Consider the following 6,775-nt stretch of genomic DNA (forward strand, 5'->3'; position numbering starts at 1 on the left):
CTCCCTTGCATTGTAGGAATTAGTTTTCTAGGTGGTGCTTGGCATTTCTCTCTCTTTAAGAGCATCTCTAGCAGTTTGCCATATTTTACTTGGCATATCTTGTGTTTTGCCAACTTCTAAAAAGATATACCAAGTAAAAAAAGAGTTTATCTCCAACAGTTTGGCATAATTCACTTGCCAAACCCAGATCTAACTTACATCAGGAACTCTGAGAGAGAAACAAAATTATATTTATGCCCTTCCACCTTTTGAAAACTTAAATCAGGAACCCTTCTCTGTTATTTATTTCTTTTTTCACCCTCCCACTTGACTAGAAACCACGATGCCAACCGCGCGCCGCGCGCGTATATTTGCGCGCTGGATGCTGGTTTTTACCAAGTTGCCAAAAATTGCCAAGTCTTTTGCCAAACTATTGGAGAATTATTTTTAACATTTTTGCCAAAAATCAAAGATGACAACTCGATTTGGCAAACTGCTGAAGATGCTCTAAGCATCTCTATAGGCATTGATGCATTGTACATGCCTTTATACTCTCTGTGTTTAGACAGTGTAGACAAAAAATTAAACGGTCTGTAGTGTACCAACATAAATGCACAAAAATATTATAATTTTGCCATTTCAATGTTTGATTTGAGGATGCAGAGTCATATAGATAAATATACTAACAACAAACATGATAGTAAACACTTAGTTCTCGCATTGTCACACGTGTAAATGTCATTACACAATAGAATATATATACTTTCTTTTAGGGGCTACCTTAAATATTGAATAACCTCACATTAAAATGCATAAACAGTTGTTTAACACTTGTCTAAATGTATGATTTTAAACGGTTTTTGACTGTTTAAACGGTGTTTCGTTTACTTTTTAGTTTAGGGCCTAAACTACACGCATACCCACTGTTTAACTTTTAGGTTAACAGGTTTGGGCGAACGGTGTGTCATGTACACACATGGATACACAATATCTAGACCTCCTAATCGACCTAGGAACTCAGATTGTTCACCCGTGCATAAACCTGTATAGACTAGAGCCACAAAACTCTAACAGGTGCATACTTCAAGTGCAATTAAGGGCGCGTTTGGATCCTTTGACAACTCTAGCCTAGCCTGGATGAGCAAGAATAGTTGGTGTTTGGATACTTTGCCACTGCCTCGGGGCTTGTGCAAGCAAGATTTTCCTTGCTTGTCTAGGCAAGCAAAAAAGGCTCTCCTCCTATGGCAAGGCAAAGCAAAGCAAGGCAAGGCTGGGCCACCCAGCAAACCAACCAAACGCCCCCTAAGCTGCTAAACGTCTTAGCTCCTTGCCTCCTGAGAAAAAGATAGTAACTGCAAAACTACTTCATTGCTCAGGAAATGAATTAGCTTCCACAAACTCCCCCTTAATTCGTTTGGGGCCTATCGGCCGGCCAGTCCACTAAAAGGCCTCTCATATCTCTAAAACCTGTATACTCCCTCCATCCCATAAAACATGCCATTCTGGGGTTGAAGATTTATCCCAAAAAAACATGTCATCCTACGCACTTCCCTAATCAGTCGCACGTTTATTTTGGGATTGATCCAACGTGCATACTTTCTGCAAACAAATCACACGTATGCTGCCAACTTTATTTGCATTTGCATGCAAATCGCTCTTCCTTCTCTTTCTATGCACTAAAGGTCCTAAATTTTAGGGGGCACTAAGGTCATTTCTCACGTGCACTAATTTATCTGAAAATTTCTAGACTGACTTGCTTTCTAGGACGACGGAGGGAGTAGTTGGTAAGCATTTAGATTCATTAACTCTATTTCTCTTGACATGCAGCCAAGCAATTGTATAACAGTTCAGGGGCTGAAAAATTTATAGAAGACTATACATAGCATGATGGGTCTATGGTAATTGTTCCATGATTTTAGGAGGTGTTTAACTATGTTAACCCAACAACATGCATAAAATGAAGATAATCTCTTCTCTACTTCCTAAAAAATACTCTCTCTGTCCTAGAAAATAAGTCATTCTAGTTTTGTCCTAAGTCAAACTTTAGAAAGTTTGACCAAATTTATATTAAAATGTATCAATATTGATGACATCAAATGGGTATGGTTAGATTCTTCATGACATATATTTTCATAATATACATATTTGGTGTCATGAATGTTAATATTTTTCTTTAAAAATTTGGTCAAACTTCAAAAAATTTGATTTAGGATAAAACTAGAATGACTTAGTTTTCTGAGACAGAGCGAGTAGGTAATGATATCGTTCACCACCGGGCAGACCGAAAACCGCCGCCCCCGCCCGTGCCCGCGCCCACGCGACTCCGGAGAAACGCTCCGCCCCACGAGCCCATCCCCGTCCGTAATAAAGGAACTAGGCAGGCTGACGCGCGATGCGCGTCTATTCGAAAGATATTAACTTGAAAAAAATGATGAAACATAAATTTATATTTTGTTGTACTCAATCCAATATTAAATTTAGATATTTTATGCTATCATAATGGTCATCTAAGCACAGTATAACTTTTTTTCTTAGAAATCCGTTGACTTTTAGGTGTGAGTAAAAATAGCTGACAGACTAACGTATAAAATTAGTGATGAAAGAATAATTCGATCCTATTTTTTGAATTTATGTACGGGAAACAAACTATAAAAAGTATTAGAGCTATCATAGATGAACGTGGTGTACAAAGTTATTATTTTCATATATAGGAAAAGATAAATTTATTTTATATTTTCTATACAAAATCACCATTGATGATTTTTTTCAAATGATAGAGGCACCTAATAGTACTGTGGGTCCATTAAGTGGGCCACACTAAATGTGCATGGGTCCCAAATGGTGTGGGCCCCCACTAAGTGGGCCCCAAAGTGTGGGTCCCACCTAACATTGCGCGGGTCCCATGTGGGTCCCACATGAATAGCACACGGGTCCCATATGGGGCCCACCTAAACAGCACATGGGTCCCACGTGGGGCCTCAATTCACGAGGGAGCTCCAATTCTTGGAGCTTTTAGATATACATCCTGTTCGGCTTGCTGTTTTGCCTTGGCTGAACTGTAGCAGCTGGTTTTTGTGAGAGAGTATATACTGTAGCGGCTGGTACTGTAGCAACTAACACGTGGTATGGACTCGATCACACGCGGGAGGGCGTACCGTACCCATACTGTAGCTACAGTACTATCCAGCCAGCGCAAAACAGCAAGCCGAACAGGGCTATAGTATAGATTCCGGAATCGCGGGGATCGGTCCCCATTGCCATCTCTACCCACAACCCTGCGAAACACCTCCCTCGCCCGCACGTTCGGCCACCAGCGTACGGATCTGATGCGCGCCTCCCCGCAGCGCCGGTCTTTCGCGTCCGCGACCGGGACGCACCGCCGCCGTGCTGCCTCCATACAAGGTCTTCGCGTCCGTGGCTCCGTGCCCGGCGCCGGTCCTTCGCGTCCGCGTCCGGCTGCCTCCGCGCCGCGCCTCCCCACCCACGCCCCGGTCGGCTGCCGCTCCGCTCCGCTCGGACGGCCGCCGCCCCGCTCGGGCTTCCGCCGCGCCCGTCACCTCGCCCGCTCGCGTCTCCGGCGCTGCTTCGGACGGCCGCTCGCCCGCTTGCCCACCGGCGCTGCCGGCCCCTGCCCCAACGGCCTCCACAGTCGTGCCGCCGGCCACTCGCCTACCCGCAGCGGCTAGAATTGAGGATGGATGTCGAGGTCATGCCTCGACATGTCGCTATGTCCAGTCTTCACCAATGATGAGGGTTTTCTCAACTCCTAACCAGTTTTGGTATGCACCAAAGACAAACTCACCCCCCCCCCCCCCCCCCCTCCTTTGTTTCCACATCAAGCGATCAATCTGGTATGCATCAGAGATTTAAGCCCCTTCGAATTGTATGGAGGGTGAGGATGTGGTGCCATTGGATGCTCAGTATTTTGTATATTCCTGGTATGTGAACTTCATGTGTCCAGCTTGGAATGATAAGTGGAGAGACTCATATATTCATCTAGCCCGAGATTTGAGTAATAGCTAAATCTTTGCGTGGCTCTTCGTTTCCTTTGTGCAAGGATATTTCTCTTTCTAGATGGCCAGAAGGCTCTCGGGGAAGCTGACCAAGAGGGAGATCATGTGATGAGCCCTTCAAATGCATAGATTTCAGATGTCAAGGCCTCGGTGACGGGCTCCAGAAAAATGTGGTGCCACAACTCCCGCTCAGCATCCTCTTCCTTTCCTATGACCCATGCCGAGTGGTAAATAATGTCCAGTGCATATGTGTCCGATAGAGTATCCAGGCCATGATCGAATGTTCACTAGCCACCGTAAGTATTTTAATAGCAGGTTCATGGATGACCACAAGTCCACGACCTGCATATCTATCTAAATTTCTCTATTTTTCTCACTGAATCATCATGAGATCAAAAAGAAATGTGAGCCATGCATATTAATTATAGGTCTAGCAAGGTAATCATACCATTAATTACCAATACCTTTCGTTCTGGTGCTCTTCAATTGTTCTTAGATGATACTTGCAGTATGTGATAGACAAGTGGAAAAGAGAAGATTATCTAGGGAAAATAAAAACACTACGGGATGTCAGTACAATCCTGCAGAAGTACCGATGGATTGAGTCTCAGCAGTGCAGTCACTGCCATCCTTGAAAAGGTTTGGAGTTTCTATCGGTTGTGACCGTGTGAGTGTTACTAACAGTTCTAGATCTTTGTTTGGAGCATGCTGATATTTCGTTAAACTATGATGTTCTTCACTGAATTTCTGTTAAACTTAGTTGGCTTCTTTGAACGTCGGTTCAACAAGTATGCAATTCATGGTCGATATGTATGTGGGCATTTTTGTTCAGAATATGGTAAGTCCTGATAAGTTATACTGTTTTAAAAAAAATCATATGCTCCCCTATTCTCAATAATAGGTTACACATCTGCTCTCCTATTCTCAATAATGGGATGTGTGCTTGCCAAAATTAAACTGCCTTTTTATGCAGTTTTCTCTCATATGAGTACACTTGCCAAATTGCATCTATAATATATATATACTCATAGTCTTTCTTTTAGCTGTTGGTAAAACCTACTATGGTCTGACCGTAAGAGAGAATGATGTACTGAAGTTTAGTCCTAATGAACATCGGTGTTCTTAATTTGCATGTAAATTAATCTACCACCACAATAACTACCTTAATAATTTTTAGTCCAATATGTGTGATTTATGATTTTATATGACTACTCGTAGTTCACGAGCCATCCATCTAAAGAATTGTGTTTTTGCAGCAAGTTCTTTCTTCCCCTCTCTCTTCAAAGCAGATTCAACTATGGAGAAATAGATGTCAGTTGGGGAAATGGTAGGGTGTTGGATAATCTACCGCAGGCCACACTGCCACCATACCACGTGTGTCGCTACTGTTGTGATGCTCTGCGCCCCGCGTGTCCAACTCTTAATACCATTCACATTCGTCCATCATATTGTGTTTGAAAGGATGTCACCGTATAGTATATACCCTTGAATTTTATTTTGCAAAAAGCTAATGATAAAAGCTTTTACATTTAGATTCTTGAAACTGCATCTAAAAAGGAAACATTTGGTCTTGTCACAAGGGAGCAGTATGTCGAGAAGGTATTAGGGAATTTGTACACACATCTATATCTGCTGGCACATTTGTTGAAAAGCTGGGATTTGTCACATGATTTATCATATATGTGCTTGATCCGAGGGTTAACATTCGTACCAAGATTGAGGACGAAGAGAAAGGAAACATACACGAATTGCAACAAGAGTGAGTTTTAATTTTGATTTCTAAACTATCAGAACACCATTATTGTTTATTCTTTCCCTTAACAAAACGATGATGTGTCATTTGTTTCAGAGGAGAAGAATTGCAAATGCAGAAAAGGAAAAAGAGGAGAGGGAAGGGTGACCCACGCTAATCTTTCTGTGACTATTATTGAGAATGGAAGCGATGAAGATAATTTTGAGAATCATAGGCTCTATTGTTCCCCTACCTTATTTACAGGTAGTATTTCTCAAGCAGACTTGTGCCCTATTGCATTGACCAAGATGGTGAGACCGCAGGAGACGGTGTAAATTTTAAATGTGGTGTATCAATGCCGCGTAGATTGATGTTGGGATTAGTCTTGATTTGTTCTGACACAACAATGGTACAATGTGATGAGTTTTAAAATTTAGCCATTGTCCATGGCATAGCTCCAAAAATATATCTACTGGGTTTAAATTTTGTTTGCCTTGTGGCCGTTCTATAGTGTAACACAAAAGAATATATATTTTTTGAAATTATGTTGTCCTGTAGCAACGCACGGGCATATACCTAGTAGATAAAAACAAGAGTAAAACTGTCATTTAAACAGGAGTATCATTTTCCAGGGGTTATACGGAGCATTATTAGTTCCCAGAAAATGTATTAGCATATTTAAAGCATGACGCATATATTTCAGCAATTTCACCATTTATTTGACTATTTCAACAACGCAAGCATAAACACCATCAAAAGAGGGTCCAATGGCAGGCACGACTAATCTACGAGCGATCGTTGCCGTGGGATCAAGCGATCGATTTTGGACATCAACGTCCACGTGCGCACCTCTTCAGTTTTCCTTCCTGAGCACGTCCACAGTCCCCGCTGGCCATTGTTCCTTCTTTTTATCTTTTTTTCAATCATTGCACTTGCAGCGATCATCGTCATGGTTCTCTATTTTCTGCTCGCGTTGGTGACAACGTTGCCAGCTGCCATTTTACTTTTTATTCAATAAAAGAATCAATAAATTATGCTTATGCACACAATT

General features: G+C 42.0%; 1 long non-coding RNA gene across 2 annotated transcripts; it reads left to right on the plus strand.

The window, feature by feature from the left end:
* Window positions 1-3,404: 3,404 nt before the first annotated feature.
* On the plus strand, window positions 3,405-6,188 carry LOC120695566. 2 transcript variants are annotated; one of them, XR_005683752.1, is made up of 3 exons: window positions 3,405-3,917; window positions 4,037-5,751; window positions 5,842-6,188. It is a non-coding gene; the product is annotated as an uncharacterized LOC120695566 (long non-coding RNA). The 2 variants fall into 2 exon arrangements; XR_005683751.1 differs by having other exon boundaries at window positions 3,405-5,751.
* Window positions 6,189-6,775: the final 587 nt, after the last annotated feature.

The sequence above is a fragment of the Panicum virgatum genome, chromosome 1K (assembly GCF_016808335.1).
Source record: "Panicum virgatum strain AP13 chromosome 1K, P.virgatum_v5, whole genome shotgun sequence".
Taxonomy (NCBI): Eukaryota; Viridiplantae; Streptophyta; class Magnoliopsida; order Poales; family Poaceae; genus Panicum; species Panicum virgatum.